Consider the following 23034-nt stretch of genomic DNA (forward strand, 5'->3'; position numbering starts at 1 on the left):
GAAAATGCCACCTTTGCATTTTCGTGTGGACAGCGAATCCGTATATTTTCTGAAACTATGATGTCATCAGCCCACGTCTCGCCCCTAGTCAGACACCGCTATGTCATGTAACAGGAACAAAAACATGAACAAACACTGAACAATTGTCTTTTTATTAACTAACATTAACACAGATTAATAAATGTATTGTTCCATGTTCGTTTGTACACCGCGTGCAAGGTTTATGCGCATAGTCCAAGTCTTCTTCTCTGTTTTTAGTGTATCTCTGTGCCAGAATTACAGTGCCACATACTGGTCTGGCATGTCTACTACATCGTTTTGTGTCAGTTTCATGGTTTCGTGTGGACGCAGATATTTCTTGAGACGAGGGGAAAAAAAGATCAGATAGGGAAAGCTCTGACTTCGTGTGGACACATTAATGATGGCTGTTGTTGTTTTTAAATATTATTATTTAATAAATATTTTATATAAATACTAGTAGTATTTAATATTAGGAAAAAGTGTGTGTTCGTAATGGTGATTTTAGTTACATTGTTACATGACAAGAGTCAGCAGTAAAGATTTGTGTTGAAAAAGACTGAAACGGATGTTATTTTTACTTTTAACAACAGCTTGTAAGACAACCAACAAATGCACTGAGCAGCGCTGTTAACAGAAAAAAGGATAGTACGACGAAGAGACTATCGCTTTTCTCAGCGGACATTCAAACTAATGTTTTATTGTGAATATGAGACTGAGCTGAAGAATGAACGCTGTAGATGCAGGTAATCATGATCACTCAGTCAGTCTTTTTAAAACAGCAATACAAAAAGGTTTTAATGAAGCAACTCAATGTTCCTTCGTTACTAGTTCTAAAGTGACATTTTAGAATTAGTAACAGTGGCTTGGGCTCAGCTGTTAAACTGTCAACTTTAGATTTAAATCCTTGGCAGAAAAGGGGACTTTTAAAGACACTTTGTTGTTCTTCCTAATTTATTTACACACTCCTGCCATCGACCTGTTGTATAAATGCAATATCACACGAGTAGACGTGAGATATGGCTGTATATCGGCATGCTGTGATTGCCTGCATCCTCATGCCAATAGCCAAAACGCAGTCGTGCCGATAAACAGCCATATCTCACGTCTACTCGTGTGATATTGCTCATATATCAAGTAATTTCTAAACATGTTTTCGTCCATTACTCATGGTGTGAGCATTTACATATTAAAGCTGATCAGAAATTATGAATCTATAATAATAATAATAATTACATTGCATAGCAGACAGTTCTTGTCTGACAGAATTGCAGAAATGTTCCCATAAAAAATTACCCTTTTAACATGGAGGCGACACCCTTTCGCAGAATGACTTGTTAATGTCTTCACATTATGAATGAAGGCATGAACAGTAAATGATTCATTTGAGACACTCACTTGAGCACTGCCATCGTGTGGTCATTGATCATAATGGCAACAAGAGACATGAGAATCATAAAACATATCATCTTTCATGCATCATTTATAGTTTTATATATTAAGCTTGCTCAGACACATACACACTCGCCATTCTGTCTCCCAAGGACTGTTGGATCTGGTTCCACGAGTTACCTCAGGTCACATAGGGCATTGGTATCGGTACAACACGCACACACACTACTTGTTGGCGGTGATTGTATTTGACAGCTCAGAGGCGTAGGAGAGAGCTGGACTGAGGTTGTGACAGCCTCTCTGCTGTCGGATCTTGTGGCAGCATTGATTGCTGGGTAATGGGTGCGGCACACAGCCATCGACCGGCTGCTGGGCTTCATCCGCCTACAACTCCCTTTGGGCCGAAGGAGGCAGACAGACAGACTTTCCATTCCTGCTCGTGTCAGATTGTGCTAAGAGAAACAAGGTGACGAGAAAGGATGTATCTCAGTCCTAAAGCTAATCAACAGAGGGCTGGGTACTTCTAAATTTGTGTGAGAATAGATATTTTTGACAAGTGACAGGACTTTCAAACTTGGAAGGTTAAGGAGATTTGCAGGGAGGAACACTGTAGCAAAGTTAAGGACATTTTTTTTCTTCTTTTTTACAGATTTGTTTAAAAGATTGTGAGAAGTTGACATTTAGTAGCTGTTAGCAATATATATATATATGTTTTTAAATATTTTACTGGACAGAGACAAAAATACTTCTGATGCACCAATATTAAAAATTCTGAGCCGTATAGAATAAGCAAGTAATCATTTATTATAATAAATGGCCAAGATTTTATATTCTATATCCTTTTGTCTGGATAAAAATAGACTAAAAACTGAAATCATTCATTTTTGTCCATCATTCTAAAGTCAATTTAGCAATAATGCATAATGTACTAATGTACAGAATCAAAATGAATATTCATTTTGAGATTTACTAAACATTAAATTATTAGTGTTTTAAAGATCAACTTTAAGTGACTTTTAGATGATGGCAAAGGTAATCTAAAAGTAAAAAAAAATTGCAAATTAGCATGCACAATTAAATATTTAATTTCAATTGATAACCATATGGTACCAATATATTGTGCATCCCTACAATACCAATTAAGGAAATTAATTTTGGTAACACTTTACAAGAATTTGTTAACATTATTTAATGCATTAACACAAACAGACAATGAGCAATGTATTTTTACAGCATTTATTAATCTTTGTTAATGATAGTTAATAAAGATGCATTAATATCAAATATCAAAAAATATATTATTAAATGTTGAGATTAACAATGACTAAGAGTTATAATAAATGCTGTAGAAGTATAGTTTATTGTTAGTTCATGTTAACTAATATAAGTAACTAATGAAACCTTATTGTAAAGTGTTTCCTGATTTTTTTGCAGCGGTAGTCAAAGTCATACACAATGATGCATCAATTCACATGATATAAATTATTTATTTACATTACAGCAAATAAAAACAAAGAAAAAACATCACAAGTATGTTAACCTATTGGAAATATATAATACATTACAAAGAGAGCCCTGGAGAGCTAATTTCTTCGATGGTGTCATTGACAACAAATACAAGGCAACATGTGGCACACCTCTCCAGTCATCCATCCATCATCCATTCATCCATCCATCCACAAGCACTTCTCTTTTCCAGATTGTTGCAACCCCAGGGAAGGGCTGTTTTTTGGCTGTTACGCTCTGACGAAGCAGACTGCCTGTTCTCTTTCCCACTGAGTCTGACTCCAGCCTGCAGGCCAGGTGGAAAAACCACTGCAGGCCCGTCCCGTGAGGCTGTCCCCTGCTTGTGTCCTACGGGAATCCAGGGATGATAAGGTTTGCACACTGCCAGGAGTCCCGCCTCAGTTTTTACACACACCAACAACACCTGTCTGGAGGGGTGTGTGTTCCCACAATTCCCTGGGGCCTTTTTCTTTCCTGTCGTTAGCACGTCACTCAAAGATTAAGGGTTCGTCAGATGAGTCTGGTGGAGGCCCGCAGGGTGTTTGCCGAGTTGAAGTGTGGAGTGTTTTGTTTCTGCCGTGCTATCCGATTCTCACGTGGACACCTTCTGGAAACACACAAAGAAGGAAGTTTATATTCCTCATTCTTTGATTTAATAGGGCTGCACAATTAATTAAAATTAATCCAAAATCGCAATATGTCTTAGCCTCTTGTGATCCAGTCTCAGAGTGCCTCAGTTTGCAGGAAATGCTGCTCAATATGATTTAATGTCTGCATGTACTTTAAGGTGTAAATCATAAAAACTATTATTGTGTAGTATAATTATTTTGTACAGGGCAATATTACAATAGTAATAGTAATTCTTTCTTACATTATTTAATTTTTATTTAATAATAACAATAACAATAAAAATAACCATCTGTCGTCAACAAAGGAGATGCTTAAAGATTTAAAACATAAAGTCATTAAATATTAGTAATATTTTCTAATTAGAAATAGTAATATTTCTTATTTTGTTTCTTTCTATTTAGTAATAATTTATTATTATTATTATTGTCTGTTGTCAAGAGAAGAGATGCTTTAAAATGTAAACATTACCAAAATAATAATAATAATAATAATAATAATAATAATAATAATAATAATAATTGAATATTAACAAACAAGCACTGCAAACCAGGAGCTTTTATTTTTATTCTTAACAGAAAAATTTTTTTTATTAAAATTACATTGGATTGTAGACTAGGGTTGTCAATTAAAACAATATGCAATCAAATTAAATCACAACTATACATGTATCAATATTTTCTGAAAAATCCCCTAAAACTATAAAGTTACTGACGGGAATGTATTGACTTTAGAAGTAAAAGACATTGAATTTGATGGTAATGATTTATGACCAGACCAGATTTGTTCCTTTTAATTAGTTCCATCTCCTTGCTTACAAACATCAACTCTAATTGGCTATACAGGTTAAGGGAACAAATCACTTACCAATGTTTTACAGCATTACAAAACTTTAGGAGTCAATAAAAACGCCTGCCACTGACCTACAGTCTAAATAGTGACCCATTTTGCAATTGTATTTTGTCAGTCTGTCTGAGGTAGACTTTCACACAGGACTGTTTTTATTATATTATTGATTTATGTTCCTTATTACAGTGTTTACATAGGGGTCAGTGGGCATGATTAAATGCGTTACATTTTTAACAGGTTTTTTTTTATATAATTAATTTTACTACATTAATACGTTAAACTGACAGTTCTAATAATAATGTTTAAAATGCACAGAAAGGAGGAGATGGAGAGAGACGAATGGAGATCAGATAGCGACAGACAGGCACTTGCTGTGGTTTAAATTGTCTCATTAACAGCTTCTCTCTCTTCTCTAGCAGCTCGGCAGGGGAAACGTTCCACCGCAGGGAAACTTTATTATATTTTCTTCGTCGCTTTATTAAATGTCATGTTTTGCATAGGGCAGAGTGCGCCCCTGGTCTTAAATCGGCTCGGAGGCAGCAGGGTACGCGGGGGACACTGATTCCTTACCAGACCAAAGCTGTTCCTGTTTTAATTAGTTCCATCCTCACGCTCGCAAACATCAAGTTTTACACAGTGAAGAGAACCTTACTGCTTGAACGGGTTGAGAAAACTAATCACCGACCAAGTCTTAAAGCATTAGATGCATTAGATTCACAGCCTCAAATGAACTTTTTGCCATGACAGCCAGTGGTGGGTGAATTAAGAAAATGAACAGCCATAAATATTCAAAAAAGTTTTGTGCATTATTTTTTTTTTATCAAAAACTCTCCTGAAAACTCACTTGTGACAGCCTGAACCAGTTTCTCTTGCAGAAAGATCAAAAGTTTGAGGTTTTTAAGATTTCTGAAAGCAGTGACCCTGTCACTGAAAACCCAGCTAAAGGTAATTTTTTTTTAAGTTTATTTATTTATTTATTTATTTTTTTTTTAATTTTTTTATTTATTATTTATTTATTTTTAATATAATTATTCTATTTATTTATTTGTTTATTTTTTTAAAATATAACCTTGATATCTTTAATATTAACTAAGTAGGGAATGTCAAAGGTTTTCTGAATTCTGAAAAAATTCCAGTGTAAAGACAAGCTTATTCTTAAACTGCAGCACATTTGAATCATAATCCAGATAAGGGCCCATATACTGTACCATATTTAAGCTGAGATTCATCCTTTTTTTCAGTGATATATAATACACTTACTGGAGAATTCTTAAAGTTGTGTAAAATAGGTCTATTTATTATGATGCGCATGTGAAATATAATTACAATTCAAAATAACAGTTTTCTAATATATTTTAAAATGTAATGTATTTCTGTGATGGCAAAGCTGAATTTAACATTTATTACTTTAGCCTTCATTGTCACATGATCCTTCAGAAATCATTCTATGCCAGTTGTGCTTATTTTTATTTTTTTTTGGAAACAGTGATGCATTTTTCTGGATTCTTTGACAAACAGAAAGTTCAGAAGAATGGTATTTATTTGAAATACATTTTTTGTAACATTTTAAAGGCCTTTTTGGATCAAGCAAAATAACTATAAAGATAGCTATATTAGCGTTCACATTAACTGACGATAAAGTTATGTTTACTGTAAGTGCAGTTTTCACCTTTAAATACTTTTTTTAAATACTGCACTTTAAGGACTGTTGGATTCTGATTGGCTGTCATTCATCAGCTGGAAAAGTTCCAGTAATGTGATTCCAACAATATTATGCCATTATGATTCCAGCTGTATAAATCACACTAACTGCAAACATTAAAATGTATTAAAGTACATACCTTTTTATAAAAGGAAAGTATAAAAATTTCCTTGTCACGTTGTATTGCTGACAGAAAGACAGAAATACCGATCTAGTATTTTATACATAGTCTAGTATTTATGTAGCCTTTAATCAATATGCACCACAGTCACTAATATCACTAAGGAGGGTCTGCATGGGTCCTCTCTATGAAATAATTTCCTGTTTGTCTTTTTATCTTTCATAAACCTCTCGATAAATGGGATATCAGCCAATCTAAAAAAAAAAAAAAAAAACTGAATTACTCTCTTAAATAATTTTCACACCAAAATGATTTTTGTCATTTTCATGGACTTATGTTCAATTATTCATTTTTCGAATAAGTTTGGTTTGAGTTATTTGACACAGTAATAATGGGGTGTGGCTTATGATTGTGAGCTTGTGATTGGCTCTGCGGGAGTTTGGGAGGGACTTTGATACTGTGGCTTCACCTTACAAGCACTACTGCACAGACTTTGGCTCCAAATGACGGCATCAACGCAAAATTTTAAATTGAGGTTTATACACCTAAAGCTGAATAAAGAAACTTTCCATTGAAATACGGTTTGTTAGGATAGGACAATATCTGGCTGAGATACAAATACATAGTTCAGTCATGAAACTCTAGATGGCGAAGGCTGACTGATGATATTCAGAGAGTTAAACGGCTTGGCACAAATCCTCCACCTTCCCCAGCTCCACCTGTATAGATCTGCAATGGGTTATGTTATATGCTATATGTGCAGCAGCAGTATGTCTTAAATACTCTCGGCACCGTATCGCTGTATGCATTGGCAGTAACAAGTTCCTGTACTTGCTTGCAGCAGCAGCAGCAGCAGCAATATTCTACAACTACAGCAATAACCAACAGCAGCAGCAATTCAGCAGCAGTGTAGCAGATCTATTCCGCCAAGACTAAATACATTTACATTGTAATATCCATCACCACGCTAAAATCTTCTGAGAGTTGTCATGATTGAACTATTTGAAAATCTGGAATCTGAGGTTTCAAAAAATTTTAAATATTTAGAAAAAAATGCCTTTACAATTGTCCAAATGAAGTTCTTAGCAATGCATATTACTAATCAAAAATTACATTTTTATATATTTACGGAACATATCTTAATGAAACATGATCTTTACTTAATATCATAATGATTTTTGGCATAGAAGAAAAATTGATAATTTTGACAAATACAATGTATTGTTGGCTATTGCTATAAATATACCTGTGCTACTTATGACTGGTTTTGTGGTCCAGGGTCACATTTTGCCTTCAGTGGAAGGAAATAGGCACACATTGTCTGTTTTTTTTCACATATGACTGGCTTTTACTTAGGGTTTGTTCTTCCTAATTATATTATGACAGTTCTATCACCTTCCATTTAGTCCAGTTGTACACCCTCTGAAACTACAATGGTGAAAGTTATTCCAAAAAAGCTGGACATTAAATCCCTGCAAAACATTTTCACTGCATTGTGTCTGTTTGGCGAAACTTTTGATGTTTTTAATCAATAAACCCTCTCTTTCAGAATCCTACAGGACTACTTTTGAAGAGTTATATTAAATGGATTGTAGTCGAAGCCCATTTGTGCTGATTATACAAAAGTGAGGTGGCAATTTCCCCCTTGGGATCAAACACTGAGGGCAACAGAGCCATTATGACAACATGGTCCATTCCACCGTCCCTGGGAGCCTCGTTACGGGACAAAGCAACAATCAAAACAACCGTAACACATTAGAGGCCTCAGAAAGCCTGCTTACAGGTGGAGCGCGGATGAAAAACGGTCGAGCCGTACTGAGCGTCGTAAACTTTTAAAAGGTCAAAGAGTCTGAATGATCGCTCATTAGAGAGAGCTTGATGTTCTTTCCTCGCTCTTTGTATTTTCACTCTCTGAACCATTACTTTTGCTACCTCCCTGTAGCTCTAACACTCTGCTTGCAATGCGGCGTCAGAGAATCATTACAATCACCTAATCACTACACCGGCTCTGCGCCCTTGAAGGAGTGTGTTTGATTAAACATGTGCTTCAGTCTGAGCATCTTTGATTAGCTAGATGGAAAGACAGAGAGCGAAAGATACCGACAGACAGAGGAGAGCACGAGTGCGAGACAGTGAAAGACAGGACTTGAGAAAATTAAAGGGAAAGAAAGCAAGAGGAGACAGATAAGAGAAAGACGTTCCTAAGTCACTGCTGCAGTTAGAAAGTGTGTTGCTATAGAAACCGGTTGCGGGCTGTAAGGTGAAGGAGGGCACTGCGGTGAACACTGTGCACTTCTTAAACACCTTTTATTTCATGACTATGCATGCGTGTGGGTCAGGTTTCATTATCTGATCGTTATTCATAATTGTTAGTTAGTTCTCTGGATATTGCAATCAGAGTTGTTCTGATTTACAGAAATTTTATTTATAAACTTGTGTGTCTGCAACTGCATGCCATAATATTTATGTATGAAGGCTTCATATTTAGCTGAGAACTGTTACTGAATTAATTTGCTGCTTTATGCATCAGATAATCAAGGAAATCACACTGTCCTTCTCAGCCACAGGAAAAACAAAACTGTTGAATTTTGAATAAATTATATAGAGGAACTGTGCAATGCGACAATACTCAAACACTCCCATTATAATCAGCAAAGCTGTGATCGCAGCTCTACATGTGTGTGTGTGTTTGTGTATAAATGCAGTTCATACATTATATAGTCACCACAAAAAGTACTTGGATTTTTTACTTAAATGTCAAGATACTTTTGTAGTAACTGTGTATTATATATGATAAAAAAGGATAGTTTGTCCAAAATAAATTAAATATTACCAAACCATTCAATAGATAAAATGTAGATAAAATGGGCTTCCATATGTTCTGCCATAATTACTGTCAACATGAAATCTCTGTGCTGTTTGCGAATTAATACTCTTGTGAAATAACAAATAAAAATAAAATTTTATCTGTGTTTTTTGTGATTTAATAATTTTGTACATGTGGATAGACTCCTGTCTGTTCATTTAGCTTTAACATTCCTGACTTATTCCCGTAACTTTTGGATTTTATTTTCAGCTGCACAGTGATTGTCATCAGAAGCATGTGACTGTGCATGTGTGAAGTTAGAGAAACCTTTGCTACATGTGTGGTTTTGTGTCTAAGCTCACCGTGTGATGCAGAGCACTACGAGGCAGATAATAGCCACTTGCAGAGCCCCAATGATGGATGCGATCAGAACGTAGCGCAGCTTTACCGAACCAGGTACCACGTACATCACGTTATAGTCCTTCCTGTCACACTGCGGCCCAATGAAGCCCGAATGACAACTGAAAAACACACACACGGACGAGAAAAAATAAAGTTAGAGTTTAAAGTAAAGAAAAGATGGGGAGACCATAATCAATAACTACTTTCAGCAGGTGATGATAGAGGGCAGTGTGCATAATCACATGACAATAGGATGTTGATGCCACTGTTTGTGGATAATTACTAGGCATTCAGTGTTTATAGGTGCAAAAAAGCAGTGGAAGTGTGTGTGTGTGGGAGTGAGTGTGCAGCGGGGAGCTGGTGCACACTGGGAAAAACATAGTCTTGTTTAATTAGAGCCTCGACCTCTCAGAGGAGGCGGTTAAAGGGACACCTGCCAGCCGGCACACACACACACACACACACACACACACACACATGCACAGCTGGTAGGAATGAGTCATCTTTCAGGGGGAGGCACACACACACACACACACACTTTCTCTTCTCTTTTTCTCTTTCCTTCACACTTTTTCTTGCACATCTTTCATCACTTCTCATCTTCTCTCATTTCTCCATCCCTCCCCTGCTTTTGTCTTCTCAGCGCTTCTCCAAAATCAATCTTACACTGTCCTTTAAAGAGTCTGTGGGCGCGTGGGTGAGGGAGAAGGAAGAGTTGATATGTTGTCTGTGTCGTGTGGTGTGGTTACCTGCAGGTGGGGGGCGAGAGGTTGCTAGGATACTCGCACTCTCCATGGACACAGTAGTTCTTGTAACGCTCTGGACACGGGATGTAAAGACCCCATGGTACCTCGCTCACCTGGTCTCTCTCCTCTAAACACACCCCGAACAAGAGAGAGAGAGGGGGAGACTGTTATTCAACAATCAGTTTTATGTTGTCAGGTTAGTTGTTGTGAAGGGTCAGTTTGTGATTGAAATCATGAAACTGGAGTAAAATAGTGTACAAAGTGTTGTAACGTAAAAAAAAAAAAAAGTGCAAAAGTCACTGCAAACATAAAAAGTGGTTTGCATGGCGGCAAATTAACCAAACCAAACGCAGGTGTCTGTTTGCAGTCTATCAGCCAACTTGGCAAGTGACTTGCTCGAATTGTATTCTAACAACGACTCATGTCGAAGCAACACATTTGATTATGTTTTTGAGAAATAGCTTTTTGCTTCAATATGTGATGAGTTGGGAGCATGGACTGTATAAAAACATGGACGTAGTGTCCGTGACGTCACCCGTAGCTTCCTATAGGCAGGTGCACATTACATTCCGCCATGTAAATAGCAAACCTGCCAAGGAGTGAGCGCAACTGGCTTTTAAAGGGGATGGGGGATGATAATCTGATTGGTTTATTACACGTTACACCCAAAAAACACCAATTACTAATTAAGAGAATAAGGAAAACCCATTTAGACCATGCGCCTGGGTGCGCTGACCATTTTCCCGTCATTAGTAAGCAAAAGTGGATCCGGACACGCCTTGAGTGCACCTGCGCCGTGCTCTTTAGACCATGCGCTTAGATTGTTAAAATAGGTCCCAATGACACAGTTTACACAGCTGAACGAGTCTCTTATTCTTTACTTCCAATGGACTGTTCAAATCAGAGGCTAAATTCAGAGTATAAAATTACCATTTGGATCTAAATTATGACTATAGTTTATTATGAAAATAACGGACTATAAACGCACTTCAGGAACATTCTAAAATAATTCAAATTTAAAACATGCATTAAGCATTCAAAAGGTTCGCTTTATTTTCACATGCACACTTATATATATAATTTTAGCTGTTATATGTTTAAATAAATATAAAACACCTGATTAGTTGTAAAGTTAGAGGACTGGCTAATTAATATTGACATTACTATAAATTCCCTTGGCATCTGAGGTGTTACATAAGGCTTACATATAAAATGTTGGTAATAGTATGTAACCATCCATAAAATTTTAAGTTTACTTGGTTGGCATGAGGATGTTTAAAGTCCCTGATCGTAGCTGTCTTTTTCAAGACCAACACATGCTTACTCCCAACCAAGCGGCAACCTCCTGCTCTCTCTCTCTTGAAGCCAGCAAGGAAGTGACTTAAACTGTAATTTGTAAACTGGCCGCTAGAGGCTGGCTGCAAAAGGGAGTCAATCCCATAGACTCCCCATGTTAAAATGCCCAACTTTACAGCAGAAAAAAACGTTTACAGTCTGGTTCAAAAAATTATTTTGGTTTATATAGCTAAGTTTGCCCTTCATGACAACTGTGAGGGGGGTGAAGTTTTTGTATAACTCTTCCGTTTAAATTATATTAAGCCTTAAAGTTTTGAATAATTAAGGGAGTGGCCACTTGAGTGACAGGTGGATTGCCGCTGCTGACACTGCCGTCAAGCTAGGTGGGCGTGGCTTCAGCAACCAGCTCCCGCCTTTTTGCCAATTTTTGATTAACGCGCAGCCAAGATGGTGATGGCCCGCACCGCCCACTTTGCGCTTCAAAAACGCTCTTCAGGAATCTACGGGTGATGTCACGGACACTACATCCATTTATACAGTCTATGCTCCCCATGTTAAATCACCAGTGGAGTATTTTTTTTATTTTATGTTGTAAAAATAAAATGTGAAATTATCTTGAGCTTCTATACATCTTTTATCCACAGACTTTATGTCAGGCATTAAATAAAAGCCATTGACTTTGGGACTTTTGGGAAATTCAAAAAAGCTAACTTGTTTCCAGGTTTTAGGACTCATTCTTGCAGGACTCTATATGTGAATGTGAATGAAATTTGAGAGCTGTGGGGAAAAGAAACGTTTCAGCAAACGATTTGGTCTTCAATTTCTGTCTGTTCCTCACAGACCGTTCTAAAATTATATGGACTTTGCACAATGAGGGTGAGTAAATGATGACAGAATGTTAATTTTTCGATGAACTAGCCCTTTAAAAGACTATTTAGGACAGAGTGCAGCGTTTCGTCTCTAAACGGTGAGGAGAAAGTGTGTGTGTGTGTGTGTGTGTGTGTGTGTGTAAGAGCGCATTTGAAGGGTATCCGTGTTAAGTCAATGGAGGGATCAATGCTACAGCAGTGACACCACACCCTCCTCTGTTTACTCAATTAATCACAATCTTTCTTTCTTTCTTTTCTTCTCTATCTCTCACGCTCTCAAACTCTCTCTTGACACTGTCTGTGAAGCAGGTCACAGCACTCAGTCAAACTGTCACACACACTGGGAGGTATCAGGGTACGGTGGCCTGTTGAGGACACATAAAGCAGGCTAGTTCTCTAGAGACTCACTGGTTGCAATATGTTCCTTCACACCACTCTGTTTATCACAAGAAAGGAGCGACACTTTGTTTTTAGAGCTGTTAACATTTATGTTTGGTGCCATTTTATTTAATGCAATTAACACTTTTAGTGAATATGAAATTAGAAGTACTTGAAAATGCAGCATGACTCTTCATTTACCAATAAATGAAAGAGAACATTTCTTTAAGAAATCTTTAATGGCAAATTAATTTATTTGTGTTGAAGAACCAACACAGGTTCTTCAAATAAAAACTATTTTAAATTTCTTCATTCAGATTGAGCTTAAAATGCATCAAAAAGTGGTGTGTGGGTTTGGATGGAAGGGGACAAAAAAATTAAATACAAAAATTATGATGAGGAGTTCTTAATTTATGACTATGATTGGGGCTGGGTCAAAATGTAAAAAAAATAAAATAAAAAGGTAAATGTACACAAAATGTTTGTTGTGATTATTCGAATCTACTAACATTTATGTTGCACTATTTAATTGGCTACAGTATGTAAAAAACATCAGTAAAACATAGTAAGCCTTTGTGCATGTGTGTGTGAAAGAGAGAGAGGGTGTGTGAAGGTGAACCTTCCTCATAACCTCCTCAGATCGTGAGCAGAATGAATGTGATTAGACTCTCAGGCAGAATCAGAGGTGAATGCATTTGTGATAAATAAATTGAGAGTTGAGACTGACCCTTACAATGTCCGAGGTATTTGACCTCAATCCTCTCCTGCTTCTGACATGACACCTCTTTCACCTGGCAGGGGTTGTCATAGGAACGGCCGTCTGATGCACAGACTGGATTAAAACTGATGTGGGAGCAATCAATGTTGCACACACACCTGCAGAGAGAGAGAGAATGAGATAGAGTCAAAACTTTCATATCAGAGCAAACTTTACTGTTCATCCTAGATGGAGATTCATGTCTGGGTTTTCTTATAAATTCCATATAAGTGTGTTTTTTTTCTTCAACAATGATCATGTTCATGTCCCAGGGCTTGGTTTTTATTTTTTTGTTTGTATATATATTTAAACAGTCTTCAAATGCCTTTTTTTCTTTTTGACTACTTTTCACATACTTTTGTGTGTAGACTTTATTGTAGTCTTGTCCCAGACCAGTGTTGTTTGAGTATATTTGATATTTTGAATTAGTTTTTATTTTTATATTTTGTTTTCAAATATTTCACTTTAATTTTAGCTAAGGTTTTAGTAATTTTTGTTGTGTTTTTGTCATCTAAAAAACATATCTATACAGTTTGTATTAATTTTAGTACATTGATTTAAACTAAATGAAAATAAGACTTTTTCAATATACAGACATCATCTTAAAATAAGAAAATCCATCATAAAAATAAAATTTTAAACAATAATGATCTAAACAAAAAGGTAAATAAACCATTTTAATACATATTGTGTGAAAATTTTTTATATACATTTTTAAACTAATTTTTTGTTAAAGTTACTGTACTTGGTAACAAATGTCAGTGTGAAAACTTTGTATGAAATTTGAGACATAATGACATTTGTTCATTACGGATCAGATGATGCATGTACAGTATATCCACTGTTGGACATTTAATGAAGTACTTTAATTTCCAAAAATCCACAGGGCCCAAAGTGCCCAGAGTTTAAAAAAAAACAAAACATAAATAATTATGCACAATAATAAGAAAAAGTCAGTTAAACAAATCACAGCAAATTAAATGCCAACTATTAAAGGAACTAACAAATATATTTAAGTTCAATAATAATTGGTTTCTGAAACTTTCAAAAAAGAGAAATATGGAGTTGGACTTTGATTAGTGTTGGACTTCCAACTTATAAGAAATATGCTGCTCTGTAGACACAGATGATGAACCTTCTGCACCTTACTGATGGTTTAAACTTCTATTTGTCAAATAAAATGACACATTCAGTTCCAGTAGCAGGTTTATTACTATAAGAGCAGTGTGATTTTCCTCCACATTTTAAAATCTAGTTTTATTCAAGCAGCATGTCCAGAACAACTGCTATAGCAAGGCAAAAGCAGCAATGTTGAGAAAAAAACAAGTAACTGTGAGACAACAGACTATCATTTAATAACATATTTTGCTGTTGTTTTGGTTATTTAGGCAGTTGGGCATGCATTTTTTCCTGTTTAACCATGCAACAAATTGTTCTTTGTATCAGATGTTTGTAATGAATCATCTAAACCAGTTCACAAAACAGGTTAGAAGATGATATTTTTATTATCTCTTATTATATTATTATTTTTTATTATCACACTCTTATTAACTGAGAAACCATTAAAATTCAATAGCCGAGCATAAAATATAACAAATAAAACATACAGTACTGCTTGCATGACAGTTCCATCAACACACAAACAGGTTTTAATAAATGGTTGTTAAACATGGCTGCAACGAACCCAACTGGAAAACATTGCTATAAACCACCTTATTAACATAAAACGTTGACCAGAGACTATGTGATCACGTAATTATGTGATGACAAAAAGAACGGCTGAATCAGTTCAACGAGTCAGAATTCATCACTATTCTTGATGTTCCTATAAGAGTAGAGATAAGCACTGATGAATAGATGCACACAGACTCTACATTCCTTCAAACCTTATTTCACCAACCGTATCTTTCAGTTTACTTTGCATTGTACTTGCAGTTTATTTGTTCATTTATTTATCTAAACGCACACTTGTGCCAGACACCCCATTACTGGAGACTGACTCTATCCTGGCAGAATGAGCATCGTCTCTCCCTCTCCTGTACTTGCTATCTGAGATATTTATCTATCTGGATGAGCTTCGATATACTGCCATCTGTTTGCCTGTGTGGTCTCAGATAACAAAAATAAATAATAATAATTATTATATATATAAAACCAAAAATGAGTTTGCCAGTTTTTGTGTCTCTATGCATCTTTATGGATATGTTTGCAGTTAATAAGTCTTCACTAGTGCAAATGTTACTATTTAGCATTTTTGTCATTTAAACCTCTGTTGCATGGTGACCACTACAGTGTAAATGTCTCAGATTGAATCATTTGGAAGTATCAATTACATATTACTAGATAAGGAATCATTCTGTTCCCAAATATTGTAATATTAATATAAATTAGGCTAAATATTAATATTAAGATGTTAACAAAAATAAAATATTTGAAAACAGTTGTTGTTAATTAAAATCAAGCTAAAATAAACTAAAATATAGGCCTAAATATTAGATGAAAAGCTTTAAAAATGTAAATGTTATGTTTATATTTAAAAAATATATATAAAATAAAATGTAATAATATGAATATATAAATGTAAATACATGTAAATATTTTCAAAATATATACTGTATGTGTGTGTATTTAAATATACATAATAAACAGTACACATACTTATACTATGTAAACAAAAACTTTTATTTTTTGGATGCAATTAATCACGATTAATCGTTTGTTAGCACTAAAATTACTAAACAGAAATAAATAAAGCTAAATAGAAATATTTTTTTAAAGCATTAAAACTAACTAAATTAAAATTTACATTAAATAAAAAAATAATTAAAACATTAATATTTAAATATATAAGAATATGAACACTATATATATATATATATATATATATATATATATATATATATATATATATGAGTGACATTTTATGTCAAGATATTTTTTTGGTGACATTTAAAAATACTAGAATTAGTTTTTCCCTACATGTATACTTTTTTATATTCAGTTTTAAACTGAAAACTGGGTTATGAATCCCAGATGTGGTTTCAGGCTTTTGTAACCCACTGTTTGTACTAACACTGAATATCAAAGAACTTCATACATAGTCATACTGCTAGTTCATAAGATGAAAGTGTAGTCTGGCATTGGAAAGTGTCTAACTAGGGCCATACAGTAATTGCCATACAGTCACACTTACAAATTCTTAGAGAGAGAAAGAGAGAATGCACTTAGACCAGATATATTTGCTGCATTTCCTCTGTCTAATATATTTACTGGTGAGCACTTCATCTCTGAGTCTGGTATTGATTTATAAAACCCCGCTGTAATATTTCGAATCCCTCCATATATGCCCAGAGGATAACAGACCAGACCTGGCAGCATTCGGCAAGACATACACGAGACAAAGCAACATGAACCATGACTGACTCTATTTATCCACACTTATCGTGTTCTCACACATCCATGTGACACAAAAGCACGCACATGCAGGCATGCACGCAAAATGTGATTCTTATAGCATGAAAACAGGAGATTCATTGCATTTTCACTGAGCTGAAGTAAATGAGATTACTGTTAGCTTGAGCTGGATTTCTATGCTATAGGACTGGCTGCATCAATGCTCACAGATGTAGCTGCTAATTGGTTATCAGACACAACATGCACATACAAATAGATTCCAAGGGGAAGAAAGGTAAAGAAAGAGAGAGAAAGAGAGTGATGCAGAGAGAGGGGTCCTATAACGTCTGGAATTACAACTCTGCAAATCAATCTAGCACAGTCACTGTTCGCTGTGGCTGATGGAAACTATATTTTCTCATTTTTCACAGCTTTCCAAAAATATAATTGATGAAAGCAACTTAGAAAGGATCAGTAGGGATTTCATGACTCTCAAAGATATACTTAATCTTGTGGAATTGGAACAGCTATATTTGGTCTAAAGATTCCCTGCATATTAAACCACAAAACCTACAGCGAATGTCACACAAAAACATCTTCTAACAGGCCATATTTTACACACTTGTGGCCTTTTCCATGATTAAGTCTACTTGTAAGGTAGAATTTTTATATATATATATATATATATATATATATATATATATATATATATAAAAATTAAAATGTACTTTAATTTTATGTATTTAATGTATGTATGTTTACACTACCCTTTAAAAGCTCAGTTTCGGTAAGATTTTTTTAATGCTTATGTTCAGTAAAGCTGTATTTATTGGATTAAAAATACAGTAAATAACTGTAATATTATTATAATTTAAAATAACTGTTTTCTATTTCAATATATTTTCAAATTTGAATTTATTTCTTTGATGGCAGAGCTGAATTTTAAGGAGTCACTACAGTGTAATCCATCAGAAATCATTCTAATATGCTGATTTTTTCAGGATTCTTTGATGATTAGAACAACATTTATTTGAAATATATATTTTTTCTAACAATGTAAAAATATTTACTGTCACATTTGATCAATTTAATGCATACTAACTGAATAAAATAAATTTCTTAAAAAAAAAAATCTTAAAAAAATCTTACCCCAGACTTTTAAAAAAGGTACTACTGTATTGTTGTTCTTTTTTTTTGAGTGTCTTGTGAGTACATTAAGAAATTAATTTAACACAGGGCTTTTTAAGTGAACTAAAAAAACAAAACAAAAACAAACAAAAAAAAAAAAAGTGAAAACAAAGAAGCATGCACTTTTTTTCTACACATTGTGTACCTGAAATAGAAAAAGTAGAACACATCTTTCAGAGTAATCAGCAGAATGAGGCAGAGGTGTGGCTGCAGAAGAATAACCCTCTTTTTCACAGAGCACTGTTCTGACATGTAATTTTCAGGTGTGGCACAGATCATTTTATAGGTCTGCTAAATTACATTATCTTTGGTCTGTTATGATAAAGGGGTCAAGCTGGAGTCAAATATTTTATATATATATATATATATATATATATATATATATATATATATATATATATATATATATATATATATATATATATTTCTGTACCATTATTTTATGTTTTTACTTAACGATTTTGTAGCTCCTGGCACTTTCCATGACATTTCTGTAACATTAGCGGCACAAATTCCATGCTTTTGTAGTGATAACTATTAGATATGTTAGATATCTTACATAACATTTATCTAGAAGAAAAAGTAATGTCATAATTTTGACATATAATGAGTTTTTCCACAATTTGTGTGCAACTGTGTTAGAAAATGCAACATTCTTTAAGACTAATAATAGAAATAACATAAGTAAACATAACGTTTTATACACTACAACTGTAGAGGTGAGAGCAATGATCAAGCACATTTCTTTCATTTATGGGGAATTACAGTAAGCTATATATATATATATTTATATATATTATACATATCAGGGTTTTAGTGTAAACGGTAGACATTTTTTCAAATTAGATGACAGGTTTGCTAAAATAAAACTTCTTATCAACTGTTTGGACTTTCATTCTGACGGCACCCATTCACTTCAAAGGGTCTATTGGTGAACAAGTGAAGTAATGCTAAATTTCTCTAAATCTGTTCCGATGAAGAAACAAACTCATCTCAGATGTCCTGAGGGTGACTGAATTTTCATTTGGTGAACTATTCCTTTAAGCACCTCCTTTCACTGATCATTTGTTAGAAATCAAACAACAACGACAAAAAACATTTATTAAGAATTCCAGGGCCTATTTTAAATCCTATTTTGAAAGTGCCCCCCTCCCCACCCGCTTTTAACCGACCACATGAACCTTAACGTAGACACACTCACACACATTAACCGCTGAGATGCCTCATTTCCCTCTTTTCATCTCGTCTCTTTCTGACATTTTCTCCCTCATTCGTTCCCGTCCCTTTTCACATCTCTATCTCTCTCCATCCCTCGGTCTCCCTCTGATCTGTCTGGTTAGTGTATTACCGTGAGGGATATTTGAATGGTAATTGCCCTCCCATGGTCCTGAGGTTTTAATCTGTCTGCTAGGGAAGAGGAACTCTATTAATTGAAGATGGAATTGCAGTGGAGAGCTGCACTCTTTTGCCCCTCCATCTCTTGGGTTGCCAGTCCGCTGTCCTGAACGTTGGGCCTCGTACTAGGAAACAATCCATCATCCTTCCAGACCGACAGAGAACTGACCCTCACAGTCCGGCGACAATACAATTAACATTTACAATCAGCTCAGAATGCCACAGAATGCCACGGCACAACAAGTTAGTCAATGGGTTAAATAAATTACAAGGCTGAAATGAAAGAGAAACCTGAAGGGGAAATGATGGCAAAAAACAAGCCTTGTCCATGTGAGTGATTACAAACAGGTCAGAACACTGACCTGGAATCTATTTTTGCAATAGATGTGTCCAGATGGGAGGTTGGCAAAGTCATCAAAATTGACTTTTGCAAATTAATATTTCATCAAAATGTAATAACTTGCTCTGACTCCGAAATTAGTTTTGCTGACATCACAAAAATCAGTCTTAATCAGTATTTCTCTCCCAATTTCCAGTAAAAAATAGCTAAACATCCTCAAAACAGGATGAATTTGCTTATCTTGAATTAAGTTTATTTTACTTACCCTACTGGTAATTTGTTTTTCTAGCTTTAATCATAAGCCTCACTAAAGATAAGGGACTGATAACAAAAGAGAGATTGCAAAGCTAAAAGGAAGCAAGAAAGAGATGAAGAAGACAAAAAAGAAATGGGAAGACAGAGAGAAGGACAATCGAATAGAGATTATTTACTGCAGTGCATTCTGTACAGCACGCACCCTCGGCGATGCACTGTAATGTATCACAGTGAAATGGCGTAGACTTTATCAGCCTTCAGAATCAGTGCCAGGAAGAGCAGAAACTCACAAGAAGCAGGCCTGCAGAAGACTCTACATCAGATACATGCCATTAGACACACCCCCGTATTCCTCAAGCCCTCTGGCTCTCAGAAGGACAGAACGTCAGGACCCTGAAAAGCTGTCGCGTGCGTTTGTGACTCACCACACGTCCTCAGAATCCTCATCACACTCGGCCCCAAACTGACAAATGTCGCACGTTGATGTCTCCTTCTGACTGATCTCTGCTGAACCCTCGTTAACTGCAGAGAGAGAGAGAGAGTAAATGAGATGAGAGATCTTGAGAGCTGCACTTAAAGGGGTCAGATTATGAGGAATCAAATTTTCCTGTATCTGTTCAGATAAAAGAGCTCAGTGTTCTTTTATGAAATAATCCTAAACTGCTTTTATTTGATTTACATGAGTCAAAAGTGAAGAACGTGTTTGAGATAAAATATGAGTTGTGTAAAAAACAAAAAACTACAAAAAACAAAAACTAGGTAAATAACACTTGTGAAATTAATGTTTTTATTCGTGAAAATTTGTAAATGGGCTTCATTTTCAATTTTAATTATAAAAGTAGTTTATTTAAGATAAAATGTGTTTATTTAGGATAAAATGCTAGCTGTAAAAATTACCTTGGCAACACAAACAAGTTGGCCATTTTATGTAATTTCCAACACAGAATGTTATCAAACATAATTCATGCATATTAAAAAAATACTGGTAAATTTGCTGTAAATAATTGAAGCTGTGCTAGAAATTATAACTGTATATTTCATCAAGTGATATAATGTTAATATGACTTGAATTAACAGTCTGCTTTGTACCTTAAAATATACTGATAACCACTATAATACATGTGGTAAATTAGAAAACCACATTATGAATACGTGTGCATCATGAGTGGCCTATCCATGAAAATAGCCACAGTGTCAAAACTAAAATCATTAAATTAAAATAATGCAAAAAAAAAAAAAAAAAAAAAAAAAACATTGCAAACCTTCCTAATGTAGTTTTCTGACATCAAACAAAGAAGAAACTAAACAATTTAAATAAAAGGAATTCATGTGTGATGTGCCATGTTACAGTAAATCATAGTTTTTACTTTCAAAACCCATACCATTTTTTGACATTATTTTACAGTAAAATGACATATAATGACATTTTTCACCAGATATGGTAAGATATCTTGCAGTTAAAAAAAAAAAAAAAAAATTGTGAGATGTGGTGGAAATGAGTGGAAAATAAAAAAATTCTTATGCTGCTTGTATTGTATACTGCTGTATATTGCCATTATGCAAATTATATGAAAATGTAAAAAGTGTATTTTAAGAGATTATTTTTAAAAGTCAACCTGACCAAGTTTCCATAGTTTAAAGTAATACCCATATACTGTACCATGAAAAAGTCCAGCCATAGCTTCTAAAATTTAAAGTGTATGCAATCCTATAGGAAGTGAATATTTGAATGTAAATGGGTTATAGATTACCAGAAACAGACAACAGTAACAGCCATCATGTGTATGGTTATATAATTAGTCGATTATTGCTGGAGATTGACTGGAGTATCAGCCAAGCTGCCCCTCTACAAAATAAAAAATGTAACCGTACAAGTGATTTGTGATGCGTTATTGATGGCAAAGAGCCAGAGACTCTTCTGTTAGCCATCACCTTTATGAAAAACTGACATTGCTACAAGTTCTTCACCACCACCACATGAAGACACCTCACCATAGTGGTCTGATGCTGAAAGAAGAACATTGTTCAGTGTGTATTTGTAATGCAATCTAAGCTTGAATAGTGCCCCTTACTAAAACACTTCAATTAGGACAGTGCTAATTGCAAAATTTGCAGTCCTTGAGCATGCAGCTACTGGCAGTAAATGAAAGAATCTAGATAAACATAGCATGTGAGTGTTTCTGAAGGCTAAATATGGGTCAAGCAGCAGTTTTTCGCTTAAAAAATAGCTTTTTGAGTGGGTGTAAAGGAACAGGCCGATTTTCTACACATTATGTAGAATAAAGTGTCATTTGCTGCAATGTGGTCACATTGAGATTCACCGAGTCAAGGATAGTGTGTAGTGTTGCTAATAAAAGCTAGACAAAGCACTGTGAGTTACTTAAGGAAGCACATTTTAAAAATCAGTTCTACACTGTATGATGATTCATGAGGTAAAGTTTGAACTGTAGCTACCTATAGGTTCCTGTGATTCTTACTGTATATCACAGTGGATCTGACTAGCTACAATTTCTCTGATAGTGAGAAGAATGTTCAACAATACGTCTATCCCAAGTATATGTATTCTAAACAAGTGGCATCATAGCTGGACATTCTGGACATGATTTAAACATGCAAGAACAAATGACGCAACTCTTAAGTTTCCAACCAAATCAAACCCGACAGCTGGGAATATACAGGTCCTTCTCAAAAAATTAGCATATTGTGAAAAAGTTCATTATTTTCCATAATGTAATGATAAAAATTAAACTTTCATATATTTTAGATTCATTGCACACCAACTGAAATATTTCAGGTCTTTAATGTTTTAATACTGATGATTTTGGCATGGCATACAGCTCATGAAAACCCAAAATTCCTATCTCAAAAAATTTGCATATCATGAAAAGGTTCTCTAAACGAGCTATTAACCTAATCATCTGAATCAACTAATTAACTCTAAAACATCTGCAAAAGATTCCTGAGGCTTTTAAAAACTCCCAGCCTGGTTCATTA

At 34.8% G+C, this 23034-nt stretch overlaps 1 pseudogene; it reads right to left on the bottom strand.

The window, feature by feature from the left end:
- Positions 1 to 2877: 2877 nt before the first annotated feature.
- The window catches only part of LOC109075880, a 59245-nt pseudogene continuing 39088 nt past the window's right edge, over positions 2878 to 23034 (bottom strand).

The sequence above is a fragment of the Cyprinus carpio genome, chromosome B6 (assembly GCF_018340385.1).
Source record: "Cyprinus carpio isolate SPL01 chromosome B6, ASM1834038v1, whole genome shotgun sequence".
Taxonomy (NCBI): domain Eukaryota; kingdom Metazoa; phylum Chordata; class Actinopteri; order Cypriniformes; family Cyprinidae; genus Cyprinus; species Cyprinus carpio.